This window comes from Fopius arisanus, unplaced genomic scaffold (genome assembly GCF_000806365.1).
Source record: "Fopius arisanus strain USDA-PBARC FA_bdor unplaced genomic scaffold, ASM80636v1 scaffold00194, whole genome shotgun sequence".
NCBI classification, from domain to species: Eukaryota; Metazoa; Arthropoda; class Insecta; order Hymenoptera; family Braconidae; genus Fopius; species Fopius arisanus.
The window spans coordinates 121,107-136,920 of NW_011887933.1; positions in this window are offsets into that span (position 1 = coordinate 121,107).

Consider the following 15,814-nt stretch of genomic DNA (forward strand, 5'->3'; position numbering starts at 1 on the left):
ACACTAGCTTCTCCTGGAGCGCGCCGAATTCGAACGTCGCCACTGACCCCTTCGAACAACCCCTTCGAAGGATCAGCCGTCCGAATGCCTACCCCATTTAACATGGAGCGCTCATACGCCGGTATGAGTCCTATGCTATGTGCCAGCAAGTCTCATAGGGGAGCTGGGAATGTTTCCACGTGTCCGCCCTGTGCTGTTGCCTGTCTTCAGGCCTCCTAACACCCTAAGCACTCGGGCCCCAGTCCCCACACCCTTCGACGATTCGAGGAATTCCCGGGAGAGGGTCGAGGTGGCAGGATTTTTTAGAGAACGTAACCTAAAGTTTAGTTTAATGTGCGGGATTTCCGAGAATCCCGTTACAGCTTTCAAGATAAATAAAAACGCGATGGGAAGGAAAATTTAGAATTTTCCATTTTTGACTTATTTTCCCGTTTTTCCTTTTCTTTAGCGACATTTCTTCTGTTTTCTTTTTCTCAAGAGTTCCTCCCACCTTGATGGATTTCAGTGGAGAGGAAGGGCCTTTAGGATCTGGGTCGTCAAGGTCCATCACCCCATCCAATGGGCTCTCGTCAACCTTTTGTTATGTACTAATAGAGGTCGGGAGCACGACTTGCCCTCAGAGCAGAGGTTGCCCAGCTCTGGTGTAGAACATCGAGATTCATTGGTCCCTAAAAACTTTTTTGTGTCAACGGCTCATTTGTGTTGGCAAGTTCGCATGTTGTTTAACAAATTGATAAAAATTTTTTCGTAAATTTAGGCTCAGATTCAGAAACCGACTCAGAATAGTGTAAAAGATCGATATCTATTGGTCCATTGAAATTCTTTTTTCCTCAACGGATTCATTTCTGTTAACAATTTCAAATTTAGTTCAACAACTTGTTGAAAAAATCGTCGCGCAAATGTATACTCAAACGATTAAGAATCATCTAAAACGTGGAGATTTAGTGTTCATTTGGAACCTTTTTTTTCAACGATTGCATTGTTGCTAACAAATTCGAAAATTATGAACCAAATGGAGAAAAATTGTCTCGCAAATTGAGTTTAAACAATTGAGAATCGTCTGAAACGTTGAGCTTGAGCGTTCCCTCGGAACCTTTTTCTTCAACGGTTCTATTTTTGTTGACAATGTGACGTATTTTCGAAATAGCACATGTGTAATACTTAAGACCCGGGCAACTTCTGCTTTGAGAACGAATCATGCTGCCGAGCTCTATTAGTACAAGACAAAAAAGAGGCGAGGACCCATTGTATCGGGTGTTGGGTCTTTACGATCCAGGTCCCAAAGATTGTTCTTCTCCACTGAAATTCACCGAAGTGGGGGTAAGTCTTAAAAAAAAGAAAAGAGGAGTAATGTCACTGAAGAAAAGAAAAAGGGAGGAAATGAGTCAAAAATGGATAATTCCGCATTTTCCTTCACGTTACGTTTTTATTTATTTTGGAAGCTAACATGCTAAATAAAATCTAAAAAAAGTCTGTTCCATTTCAGAGGTGAGGAACGTATCAGAGAACGTCATGTTCCAATGGTCCGGCAATTATTTATTCAAGAAATAAAACTGATTGATGTAAAAAAGTTAAGTGACGAAAATTAGAAGAACAAAATTATAAAAAACAAATATTCATTCTTTATATGAATATTTTTATGTGAATGACAGAATAACATGAGCCTAAAGGTTACCGAGCAAATAATTCAAAATTCAAGTTTAAAAATGTCAATAATTCCGGAAGTAGAATTTAGTAGACTGTAATATTCGTTGGGGAAGGGAAATAACTTGTACTCATCGTGATTGCGTATCACACCAGGAAACTCTCCCGGCTTTCTAAACTCCCCTCTGATTTTTCTCTCCTTTCATCCAGCACTTTTCCTCCTTGCGTTCTCCTCTCCTGCGTCCAGAAAGTCTCCTTCCTCACAAATCTCCACAAAACTTCCCCAACTCTCTTTTTCACAAAACTCTCTAACAAAATCTCTTCAAAAATACTCCTATCTCATGGGGCAACTGTATATTGAGTGATGGCTACTCGTTGCCCGTTGTTTCTCTTCTCCGATGATCGGTGATAATCGGGGTCAAATGCCCTCGCACCTGTCACTGGGTGTCCTTTTCTTGATTGTTTTTGGCCAAGGTGTGTCTCTTTCCTTCCGGGGTATAATGGGGTCCAATTTGTTCCATGGGGTTAGCCTAGCATGATTATGTAAAATAGTATGCCGACTAGGGGGCAGAGAGAGAGTGGCACAAATAATTGCCTTGTCACAGCTGTCTCGGAGTAGAGAATACATGGTGTTTCTACAACTCCATGTTGAGCGATGCCCAATTTTTAACTCTTTTTGCATTCTTCCGACGACTCTGGGAATGAAGACATGGAACAAACGTTATTCAGTTATTCACACATTGTCTCTCTTCAATTAATCATGTTCAGCCCTTGTTACCCCCCAGTTACATCCTCTTCGCCAACGATTCATTCATCCATTTGTAGCATAATGATGGGCCAGGTAAGAAAATTCGCTTATCTGGAGAACCGACGTTGTTATTAGATTATTTTTATTGCATCAATGGGGCAACTGATTTGTTGAAGAAGGAGTAAACTACGACTGATTATTTTATCACGAAAATTCGCGCCAATCGTGTTGTTCTTGAGAGACATCGTCGTAGATATACTGAAATTAGTGAAGCTATTCAAATGGCAGTTGATAATTATGATCGTGATCGTGTGATGGATTTTTTGTACTCTGATGTTTCGAACATTTCATTATGACTTACTTGCACTCAACTATTCATTCAAATATTTCTGTATGCAAATAAATATTTGACAATGTTTCCTTGTGAATTTATTCATTTACCGATTTTCTTCTCATTCAATTCATTTGTTCTGATTATATTTTCTTGTATGCATGGTGGTTTTCGATATTTTTGTGTTATAACTTTGTATTTTCGATATTTTTACGTGTTGTATTTTGTTATAGTTCCGAGTCAACACGTCTTTCAAAATGGGGAGGTATCAAGACCGATTTTTACTAGAGGGGAAGGGGCCCATGATATCGCCCGCTACCGTCGGCCAGGGTTTTGTCGTAGTCCTTTCTCTCATTAACACTTTGGGGCCTGTCTGGATGGCCCTATATCTTTAGCATTGGGGGTACGATCGTATAAAGTTTGCAATATCTCGATAAGTTCCAGACCAATAAAAATAGAGGGCTACTTGATGATAGGTCTTATCCTATGGGTCTACTGGGGAGGATAGACGCATCGTTGTCGAGATAGAAACTGGGGGCCATAAGGACATTCTTGGGCAAAGGGTTCAGGTTGATTGATATTTGATATTCAGGATAAGGGGGTGGTTTCGTGTTTACTGGGCGTGGATTGGTGGGGACACTCATTAATGAGGGATGTTTGTGTGGATAGCTGTATTGGGGCGAGGAAAAGTTCTTGCAGTTACTTCAGCGTAAATTTGTTGTCTTGGGCATGAATGGGATCTGGGATTGTATAATTCGTCAGGATGGGGGAGGTAGGAATTTCTTGAATATTATTCTGGGGGCACACCATCAGCTGGACGGAGTTGGGCAATGAGGGCATGATTTTGGGGGGAGTCTGTATCGGGGTTATCACTAGTTCGGCTATTCCTTCGACGAGGGGCAACGAGGTTATGCTATATTGAGTGGGCATGGAGACTGTGGTCTAGGAGTGGTATCTGCAGTGGGGGTGGAATGGGGGTCGGAATGATATGCACGGACTGCGTGAAGTGACTGGTCAGTCATGAGATCAAGGCGAGGGGGAGTCGGTCTCTGTTGGGCAGGGGACGGTCTGGGTAGAGAGGGTTCTGGTAGATGGTAAGGGGGCAGCGCCGGAGGCCAGGTTATTACCAGGGAGTTGCTGAAAGGTGACTCGATGGGCAGGGGGCTGGGGTTCTAATGACTGAATTCCTGAGGGTTCTTTTGTGGATTGGTCGAAGTTATTAGGGGCATGATAAGCCCCAAGAGTTTGCCAGTCCGGAGGGTGCCAGAAAGGGGGTAACACAAAAAAAAACGCTTGTTCAAAATAGACGAGAAACTTTGTAAATTATTTACTTCGAAATTTTCTAAAAACAGAGAAGATTCAGAGAAAACAAATGTAAGAATAATCAAACGAATTTTATGGATTCTCGAAATTATTAGATAATATATTACCTGGGGCCCTGGGGAATATTTATTCGACAATAAACCTCAGAAGATATTCCAATACAGAAAAAATCAGTTCTGGAATGCGGCGAAATTAATCCGCAACATTAACCCTCGGCCTCCGAACAATAGAAAAAGGAGAGTGGTATAAATAAAATCCGCGTGCCGTGTACAGCAGTCATAACCACGTTGGGCGCCAGTTGTAATCATGATCTGAAATATACGAGGCAATTAATCCACCCGTGGCACAAATATCGTGGAATTTAAAAAAAAAGAGGATTATATATTTTTTTGAGAGGGGTGGGGGGGCGATTGATATACTTTAAGGGAAGTCCTAAAATAATGGGAAAAAAGGGAGGAGTTGAATAATTAGCTCGGAAGGATCTAAGTATAGTATCAATTACATGCATTTGATAAAAAAAATCGGAAATCTCGTCATCTTAACATGCCGTTTTTCAATTATTGCAAGGGACTTTATGGTAATGCCAATTTTGTTTAATGTTCACAGACTATTTATGCGTCAGTATTTCAACTCGATATTGCTGTATTTTTACAGCTGACTGAATCCTTTTAATATTATGACGTGACATTTTTTAACGACCGAAAATGTCCATTATCCTCGCCCTCCCTCCCTATAGCCTCTCCGGCGATACAAAAAACGCAACGAAATTGTAACCTAAAAAGGTTGCCGGGCGCCAGCTGATTTTTCTTATTCGAGGAATCAGCAACTCGAAAACTTCAACTAACCGAAGGTGCCCAAACGTAACGTTAAATCAAATGCAGAGTTAATTCTGCGAAGAGGTTAAGAGAGAGGTATCGGATGCCTACGCTGCGCAGTATGCTAGGTTGTGGAAAGAGGGGGAAATTCGGGGGGAAAGGCGAAAATGTTCCAAAATAGAAACAAAACTTAAAAGTAATATACTATAACGATTCATCTCACGGACTCTTTTATTTAACTAACTTGACAAAAGGTATCAGATTTTTCCCCGTTGACCGAGGTCAACGGTATGGCAAAAGGACCCCTATCAGCTCCGCGAGGCATCTGATGATGCTCGGGATTTCCCTAAATAATTCAAAGGCCCCGTAGAATTAATTAATACTAGCCTTAAACCGTGGATAGACTTCCACGTAGTTCCGCGAAACCTCTCGGGAGGCACGGGATTTTTCCCAGCCCTGTGTAACCACAAAATAACTATCAATTAAAGATTTAAAGAATGATGAATAATTTCAATCATCCAGGTAGACTGTTGAAAGGTCGTCGATTATAGCTAAAATTGGCATATTACAGAGATGATCCTCGGAGAGGTCTGAAAGAGGCGATGAGAGAGAGCGAGAGAGATCGGAATAGTGCGCGAGAGAGATGGCGCTACAGCCAACGTACACGGCGCGTGTTCAGATAATATTCGAACGGGTTGAATTTTGCGACACCTTAACGCAGAGGTGGGCAACCTCAGCTCTCGGAGGTACTTCAGCTCCCGACCTCAATTAGGCTAAATTGTCTCAAGTCATAAAATTTATGGCTGCGCCCCCCTTCGGGCCCGTGATGCTCTGCGCGTAGGCAGGAGTAGAGGGGATATTCGGCATAAACTTGGTGGTGGGAAAAGTAAAATAAGAAAATTTTCGATTTTTCCCATGGAAACTTCCTTTTAATTACCCAAATTTTTGTTCTGATTTTTTTGATTAGTTAATACGTTTGTGCACTAATGCATTGCACAAAAAAAAATATTCGTAACTTCCATATATTGCTTGAAGAGGAAATATTGTTCAGAAAACTATTAATAATTATTATTATGTTGTTGATCATAATAAATTTCCGAATTTCCCTTCTTTATTTTTCACTCTCAACGCCAAATTAAAATGCCGGAACATTTCCCTAAGAAAAATATTATCAGTATCTTTCAATCCTTGGAAATATTTAATGCATAATTTTTAATCGATTCCCATCAATATCGATCGCTTATCAACATTAATAGTATTTCTCAACAAAATAATAATAAAATAGAAAATAAATAATAATGATGTTTCTCAATTTTATTATGGAATCTGCATGTATTATCAAATTGAATTATCACTTCGTTTAATTGAAAAATCGAATAAATTTGACCAATTTTCAATATGTCCTTGAGAACATACTAGTTCAAGCCATTTACGAAAAAATGTCCTGAAATCTTTCTTTTCAAACTCATTCCGTTTGTAGAAACGGTTCTTTCAAAAATTTCACCTTTTAGTATGAAAGAGTTGAAATAATGCGAGTAATTTCACATAGACTCAACTTTTTTGCGGCTTAATATTCAATAGTTTTCAGTACGTTATTAGCAACTTACAATGAAATTATGATATTAATCACCTTCGAGTAAAGTTCTATGAAAATGAAAATTGGTTTTTTATCGGTAATGAAAATATTTCATTTTCAAAAAAACCATAAATGGGTCAAAATTTCCTTTTCCTTGCTGAAAATTTACTCCAGGTTTTAGGCTATTTTGGCGGGGAATTACCCGGACATGACTCACCAGTCCATCCAATTTTTTAATTTTAAGAAAACAGAAAATGTCCAAGCACGATAGAAAATTTCACAACATTTTCCCCTCACATTTTCATAGCGCGCATGCGCCATCTCCCAATATTACCCCCACTCGACAAATGTACGACAACCCTTGTAATAGCGTCAAGTCCCCTATAATTGGGACCTTAATTATTTTATGGCTGCAGCTCCGAGCTTACCTGAGATTGCCCACCTCTGCCTTAACGATTCAACCGATTAAACTCGAATAAAGTCCGCCACCGGGGAGGATAAATTACGAATATTCCCCCAAATCAGGGGATTTCGACCACATACGGGGATCGAGATACCTCCGTTTTGTGAAGCATCAATTTTGAATTAATTTTTTGTATGAATTTTTCAGTTGGGCCGGAGTTCTCGCTCAACGGTAAGCGGAGCAGAGTGGGTGAAATACTCGAAACCACGACAATACGCAACTCGCTTAAGGCCAACTGCGAACAATCCTCGAATTCCACGGGGGTTTTCGACGGTTGCCCTGGGATTTCCACCGGTATTTTGCCCGAAATAATCCTAAAACCTCCACAGGGTCTCCATGGGACTCCTCCACACGCGATCAGCCGTGGTTTGCGGGTAAACCATGGCTGAAAAATACTCGCGAACACCTCCATGGAGGAAAAACGCCATTCGATCCGATGATCGAACGGGATGGCTGACACACGCGAACCGACAAAAGAAGGGCCTCCAGTAACCGGTGTTACTGAGAGAATTAATTAGCAAATGCCCGCACCTTGGTACGGAATTTGGGTGCTAGGTGGGATCCTCCTATGGCGTCCTTCCTGCGCTCCGGGGAAGAACTTGTCCTGTACCCACCGCGTCCTCGCGATAATTTATTTACAAACATTGTTATACGTTTAATTCACGACAATAGCTACGGGTATTCAAATTTTAATAGAGCATTTCCAGAGAAACTCGCTAATTATGATAAGAGACTTTTTATCGAGTCTAATTAAAAATTCTCTTACTTGATTTGGAGGAAAAAAATTTTGCTTCATGAGTTTCTGATACATTATTTGTCTGGATTTTTTGTATAATGGGCATTGCCATAATACATGATCTATAGTTTCGTCATCATGCCCGCATTTACAGAGGGGTGATGCAATTATGCCAATTCGTTCGAGAGACTTCGCTAAACTATAATGGTCGGCTCTGGCTCTGTTGACCCATGAGATAATTTCTCTGGACAGTTTTTTATCCTTGAACCAGGGTTTGCTTCGTTCAGTGTGGAAAATTTGAAAATAGTTTTTGCCCTTATGTTGTCCTATTTCAGTGACCATTCTGTAGGTCTTACGGAGCGACTCGCTCTTGAAGCTTCCGCGTAGATCAGTGAATGGAATCAGGATCGAGTCATCACTAGCATAGTTGGTAGCCTCCCTTGCCAAACGGTCAGCTTCCTCGTTACCAGCCACCCCCAAATGAGAAGGAGCCCAGACAAATTTTAATTTTTCATTGCTACATTTTTCCTTTATATTTAAAACCATTTTATTGGATTTAATTTTCATACACGGCAGATAAATGGCTTGAAATTGTGTTCCGGATGTGAATTCGCGAATTTGGTGGCTTCACTAAGTGCAAGACATTCAGCTGTGTATATCGATGCTTCAGGGTTGATGGAGAATGTCTTTCTTTCATTCATTTGGGGACAATAGAACGCAGAAACAACGGAAATACCGTCAGAGGTTTCACTGCCATCGGTGAAAATCTCAAATGCTCCTGTGGAGCTGTTACTGATTATTGGATTCGGATCGTTGCCTGTAGCTATCGCATTTCTAATGGTACTTCCGAGCTCTATGTCCACAGAAAAGGTTGTGATGAGTGTGCGGTAATCATGATTGAAAATTTGAAATCGATTACTCCTATCTAGGTGCCCTAATGATTTTCTAATATCTTTGAGACAGGTTTTCAGTACAAAATGTTTGGAGTTCCGAGTTCTGATCTACGCTATTATTTCTGCAATGGTGGATGAGATTTGAAGGCTCATATTGGAAAGTATTTTTGTCAAATAAATTTGATAGAGGAATACTGCCCGATTTTGGATAGTAGGAAGTTTACTCTCTGCCAGTAAAATGGCGACCGGAGTGGATATCCTGTATCCCATGGAAAATCTAATAGCTGAGTATTGAATCCGCTCTAGTTTAGAGCTGTAAGATACTCTTTTCGGGTAGTAAATGTGTATACCAGACCCTATAATCGGGCGTACGAAAGCCGTGTAAAGCATAATTAAAGTCTCAGGGTCAGCCCCCCATCAGGTACCCCGCATGAATTTTTGGATATTTAATGCTTTAAGGGCTTTATTCTGAATTTTTAATAGATATGAGTTGAAAGTTAGCTTGGGATCAAAGTTAAGGCCGAGAAATTTAGCAGATTCGCTACATTGGATTCTATGACCGCCCACGTGGATGACGGTATCGTTAATGCTATATCTTTTTTTATTAAAGCTTAGTAAAACTGTTTTTTTGAGGAACTAGGGTCAATCCGACTGAGGAAAGATTGTTATTTAGATTTTCAGTTGCATTTTCTATTATATCAACACCTCTGGCCGGAGATGAAAAGCCCGTATATAATGCGATATCGTCAGCAAATTGAGAGATTTCTACAGTTGGAGGTAGACCGTTTGTAATTTTATCGACATATATTACATACAGGAGGGGGGATAAAACTCCCCCCTGTGGAACTCCCTTGTAAACTTTTCTCGGTTGGTCATTGATCAGAGACGTGATGCTTCTCTCATATGATATAAATTTAATGTCTTTAACTAAATTGCGGGGACATCCAATTTCCACTAATTTATCCAATAGTATTCTAATATCGACGTTATCAAATGCCGATTTGATATCAAGGAATACTGCTAGTGTCTCCCTATTTTTCGACAGGTTATGATCTACATGTAGGGCTAAGTTAGTCAGATTATCATAACAGGACCTACCTTTACGAAAGCCCGACTGTGAATTGGGTAGAATATTATCTAGGGCGAGATTGAATTCAACAAAATCGAATGGCTTGCCTAGTGTTTCATTATCTTTACAAGGAGGACAATAGTTGGGATCGTTTGGGATCCAGGGAGGACTGATCGTACTGAGACAGGGAGGGGACGTGAGGGAAGACTGATCGTACTGAGACAGGAAGATATTTTGGCATCTAACTGTAAATTCTCCGATGTATTTATAGAGTCTACATTAGTCCATTTATTTTTCAAGACTTTCGATGTGCGCCATACATAAGACAGACCTTCGTTTATATTGATAGTTCTGGCAAATTTTCTGTAGTTCATTCTCTTTTTGAATTTGAAAGTTCTTCTGGTCAGTGTGACTGCTCGCTTAAACGAGTCATGATCAGAAGGATTTTGGGTGTAGCGCCATTTTTTATAAGCTGCTCTACGAAGTCTCTTAACTTTTTCGCATTCCTCATCCCACCAAGAGACCGGGTTTCTGTGGATTTTATTGAATATGCGACGTTTAAAAGGAGTATATTTTACAACTAAACTGATCATATTTTCGATAAAAAAGTGATACTCTTCTAGAGGTGATAGAGTATCATACCCTGGCTCCAAGAATTTATAATGAGATTTGTCTAGATCTTTTATAAGTTCTATCCAGTTGGTTTTGGCAGACGTGATTTTGAAGGACTCCTTCCGGTAGAAATGTTTTTCAATAGATATTTCCATGAAAATCGGAAAGTGATCAGATCCCCAGTTATCATCATCGACAAAAACTTTAATTTTATCAGAGAATGAGCTGGTTGAGAAGATTAAGTCAATGTTGGATTCACTATGACTGTCTCTACGCGTGATAGTATCAGGATTTCGAATGCTCACATCTTGCTTAATAATACTTTCGAGTAGAGAGTTTCCATCAGAATCACTTCTGCGACAATTCCATGCTCGGTGAGGCGCGTTAAAATCCCCCATTATTAAACTGTATTTGTTAGAATTCGCGAGTCCCACAATTTGATCCCATACATTTTGATTTAGCAACTTTCCAGGAGGTCTATAAAAAGCAAATACATTAAATGGTGGATTGGTGTTAGTTATTTCTAAGCCAATTACCTCGACAAATGGACTAGAGATCGAGATGTTTTTAATTTGTTTATATGCTAGGTTAGTTCTAATAGCTACCATCAAGCCACCACCCGGCCCATATTCTGTATCTTGTCGTATTACTATACGTCTTGGAATACGAATCGGTTGCGTATACGTGGAGTCCAGATGAGTCTCTGAGCATATAATGATGTCGAGATTTTTGGCGGCAGCTTGAAGTGCAGGAAGTCGGAGACGCAGGCTGCGACAGTTCAGTGGAGAATCCTGAGGCGCCTGCTTAGTTTGTTGCTACACGTAAGATTCATTTTGAAGAGTAGGGGTTGGTATTGTTGTCCATGCCTCTGCAGTCGGTTTTAGGATGATGAGTCCCAACGATAAGTTTCGGTAGCATTCTTCCGAGTGTATTGCTGTATGGAAGACGGTGACGTCCTTTAAATTATCTGCCGAATAGTGGTTGTTATCGGAGAATACTTTTCTTTTGCTTTCGTATTTATTAACAGAGCGAGTGTGAGTCAATATTTGATAATTCGGTGTTTCTCCTTTTAAATTTTAATCTGTTGACATTTGGATATATGGGATTACTATTTTATTCTGTGTCCATCTTGGTGATTTATTTAGTTGAGTGCTGGCCTGCTGTTGAGTCAGTGTCCGTATTGCTATCCCAATCCAAGCGATTTGCTAGCTTCGTAATAGCAATTTTGATGGTCTTGTCATCAACATAAACATTGATATATCGGAGGAGGACAGTGAGTTCACTTATTATATCTTCATATTCACGTTTAATCGTTTCAATATCTCGTTTGTCTTGCCAATCCTTAATCAGTTTGATTAATGACTCATAGGTCAAACAACAATCCGACTGTGAGACCGTCATGTGAGCTTTTAGTCGTGGTGTGTTTGAGCGAATAAATTCTTCAGTGACTTGGGCTTTTTTTTGTTGATTTGGAGACTGATGTAGATCGATTTTTCTTGTTTAAGCGTCGATGAGTGAAGAAGCCATCAGAGTCTGCATTTGAAGTATTCTTCTTGGTCGACGGGGTGTTTTTGTGGTCACTTGTCTCATCAGAACGAGAGCGTTTCAGCTCTTAATCTTCCTCAGAACTTTCCTCTCCTGGCTTATAGGTTTTTCCATCCGTTCGGGTACGTTTGATTGAGGGAATTTCTGTTTCCATCTCTCCAATTTGCTCATTCGTATTTTGACTGTTATTCGGTAGTTCATTGGGTATTATCGATTTGGTGTTTCGTGGTTAATTCTGGGCTTTGTGACGGGCTGGGCAGACATGTTGATGTATTCAACAAGATCTCACGTAGTTAGATCAGTGGACATTTGTTGCGGAAATGTCCGACTTGTTTACAATGGAAACAAGCTGGACTCTCGGTAGTGGGAAAAACTGTATAATCAAAGTTATTCCATTTGATGTTCATGACCTTGGGGAGGTTTACCTCCTCAGCAAGGTCAATGAAGACCTGTCTCCTGAAACTCTTAACATGTCCATATCCAGGTTTTTTCGATCCCACTCCCATGTAGGTGATTGGGGAAACTACCTTGATGCCTGAGTATGTGAGTTTTTTCTCAAGTACACCGTGTGGAAGAGACGAGTGTACATGAGAAATGACAACCCTCTTAGTTTTGGTAACCAGCGGTTGAATTTTCAGTTGGTGTCCATTGATCATCAACTTTGTTTGAGGAGAAATTAATCTGTCCACGGTTTCCGGAGAGTCTACGTAGATATAGACTTGTCCACGTAGCGTGCGTGACGTAGAAAAGACTTTTGGAGGTCCTATGAAATCTCCAACACATGTCATGTAGTCATCAGCAGGAATGTCCGGAATAGCATCAATTGGGATGGCCCGATCATTTTTAGGATGAAAATCGCCGGCCAGTCTCTCAGAATATGAGGAACGTTGTCGTGTCGGTATACTGTTATCTCAATTGCCTTTGTGTGCCGTGGGTGCCTCACCTTTGACAGTTGCCATTTCAAATAGTTTTTGGAATTTTAGGTGGTTTGTGGAACTTCACAAAAAAAAAAAAAAAATTTGGGAGAGGAGAAGAGCTTTCTTCCCCCCTACTCCTATATGCACGTGTTACTAGCTCTCATGATTTTTTAGTAGAAGCGTTGTAATTACATCACAAATATTTCCACTTCACTTTTGTTGGATTACAGAGTTACGGAACACAATCGCGAACGCGTCTATCCCGGTCTATGGTTGAAGACCGAATCAACCCTACTGACCTTCCAACCTTAAACTTATCCGAAATATCTCACGGATTCCTCCCTTAGGGGTGCTGGCACTCGCAGCCAGACTGTTCATCCCGGGAAGATTTCGCGAAAGGAGTTCTTCAAATCCACGCCGGATGGTAATTTTAATTACCCCTCTCCGCGCCGCGATTAGTAAAGCGACGCGATTCTTCCATTAGTTAGTTTATTCCTTTAACTTAACCTTGAACTTCCGGAAAATCCCCCTATGGGAACCCTCCTCTACATTCTATCCGCACTAGGCGTGACCTCCGGCCCGTCCGGAAAGACTGGCGAAAATTCAACTAATTATTTAGATCTCCCTTTGTCTTTATTTCTCCACAATTTCTGAGATCGCGAGTTGGGCGCGGTTCTCTCGCTTTCTCCCTAAAAGGGGACTCAATGCACGTCACAATATAGAAGTTTTAATAATTACCAACATAATTAGTTTTTACACAATCTTATAACTCGTTAGACTTCTCACTTTATGCTAATATCCGCTTACCTTAAAACAGAATTTTTGTAATTGAAAAATATGAATATAACGCCTAATATAAAAGATCAGGTAGTGTCGATCGCTTTTTTTTGGACGACAGTGACTCATTGATAAAGTACTATAAGCGTAGATAACAGTACTCAAAGCGTAGAACACTGCCACCGGGGTTGTATTACACAACCGTTGTAATGATTGACGGCGATGTTGTTTTCGTTGTTGTAGTAAATGTTCGCCCCGGTGGCTGGTTTTCTTCTGCGTGAAGTTAGCTTGATGACGAGGGTCCATTGGTCTTCACATTGGTATATTTCTTTTTTTTGTTTGGGAAAGACAAGTAGTGGAGTAGTTGGCTGGAAAAATAACATTAGTAGTGTTATTACCCACTTGTTTTTTTCTACTATTTGATTCCTGAATATATCGCATGGCACATTGTTCTGAAGACCACGTACCGGGTCTCTTCAGATCAATCATAATGGTACCATTGACGTAACAGATTGAACGGTGACATTTACCATTTCGATAACCGATAGAAAAAAAAATTGTTCGGCAATTTCGAGAGCGCACAGTGATGTACTTCTTCGCTACTTTGTACTGAGGTCCATTTACAGCGAATTGTCGTGGCATCTTATTCTTCGTATTTTCTGCAGGAATGTCGATCATGAGACAGTTACCTTCATCTTTAACATGTGTCACTTCCAATTTATGGAGTTGTCCTCTACGAATGGCCCCGTAGATTCCAATATCAAGGCAACATATGCATAATTTTAAAGAATTCGTAAATTAAGAAATTAGTAAAACGTATATTTTGCCATTAGACCAGCAATTATTTTCTTGGCGAATATGAGGTTTGCAGCACGAGCCGAAAGAAAGGACAGCAATCACATGAGCTATAAAAGGTATTTCTGACCGAATGGCGAACAGGATTTACAATATTTATATTATTTTACAGCCACAATGACAAAATTTTAAATTCACTTACCTTTGTAGCTAGTCATTGCTCATCATGTGCTGTTGTGAGACATTGCAAACCTTCTCCGGATTGAATAATTTCGATTTATTTTTTCTGTATCCTGTGTTCTTATTTTCTATCAAGGTCTACATGCAAGGACTTCCATAATCTCTTCAGGACACCCGACTTATTCTTCAGGAAAGAATTCCTCGTCAGAGCCATCAACGTCATCTCCATTGCAATCTTCAAGAATTTCCTTGCCCTCAGATTGAGTTTCCGTAATAATATGCGACATTTTCCACTAGCCAGAATACCTTTTTAATATTAGTTGTCATTTGCATCGGCAATATCTCGCCGGCGTGACTACGCAATAACTGACTGAGCGAAGGATGACGCCGGCGCAGAGCTGGTCCATTTTGATCCCACCTTCACTTTGCTTTCATGCCCTTATGCAACTGTTTTAAGGACTGGCGCAGATCTTTATAGATTATTGAGATACTTCACGGTCTCGGACAGCCGATGTTCCTTAAACGCTACCTTCGCCCTTAAATCGAGCTTCTGAAATTTTAGTGACAAAATAAGGTCTTTTGATAATCAACTCGAGAGATAGAGTAAGGCCAATCAACTTGCGGCAACACGGCTAAATTAATACAAAATAGAACGGGTCTCCCCTTTCTTAGTTAACAATCAAAAAAGGGGGAAAGTTACTGCACTGATTTTCCTAAATTAATTACTAGGGGGCTCGACGTAAAACACTAATTAGTAAAACTAATAATGACAGAAAAATTGTAATTTCGAGGACAGATCTTCCTCTTCTCCATCGCGGATGCTGTGGCGAGGAGGAATGTGGGGGGGGGGGGGGGGGGGGGGTTATAATATGAGAGGGGTTACCCAACGGCGACAATTTTTATAACCTATGAAATTAAATTGTCACACCGTCATCATCATCAATATTTTTGTCCAGGTAGATCTTCCGATTTCCTTTTTTATTAATCGCAGCGGCTATTTTTCTCACTTAACCATTTAGCAGACGCTTCATGGGAGGCTCCCCATTACTGTCGCGCCTATGATCGTACTTGGACCCTTATAATCCGTATGGTTATTGTAACGATGTTTTCCCGGAGTGTTCCGTAAGTCCAGGGAATTGGTTACCTTCGCCGGTTCCGTAGCATCCGCGAATTTACCAGGAAGGCGCCAGCTATTTTAAGGGGGGTAAAATAGCAAACCAGAGAGTCGCCTAGTTGTTAAGGATATAATTAGGAAATACCATTTAAGCCGCCTAGTTGTGGAGGACACAATTAGGAAAGACCGAAGATGCCGGGGGAGGTCGGGGTTAGCACCTCCCCAGTAATAGCCGATAACACATACGGACGAGAGCACAGAACGGTGGGGTTTGCC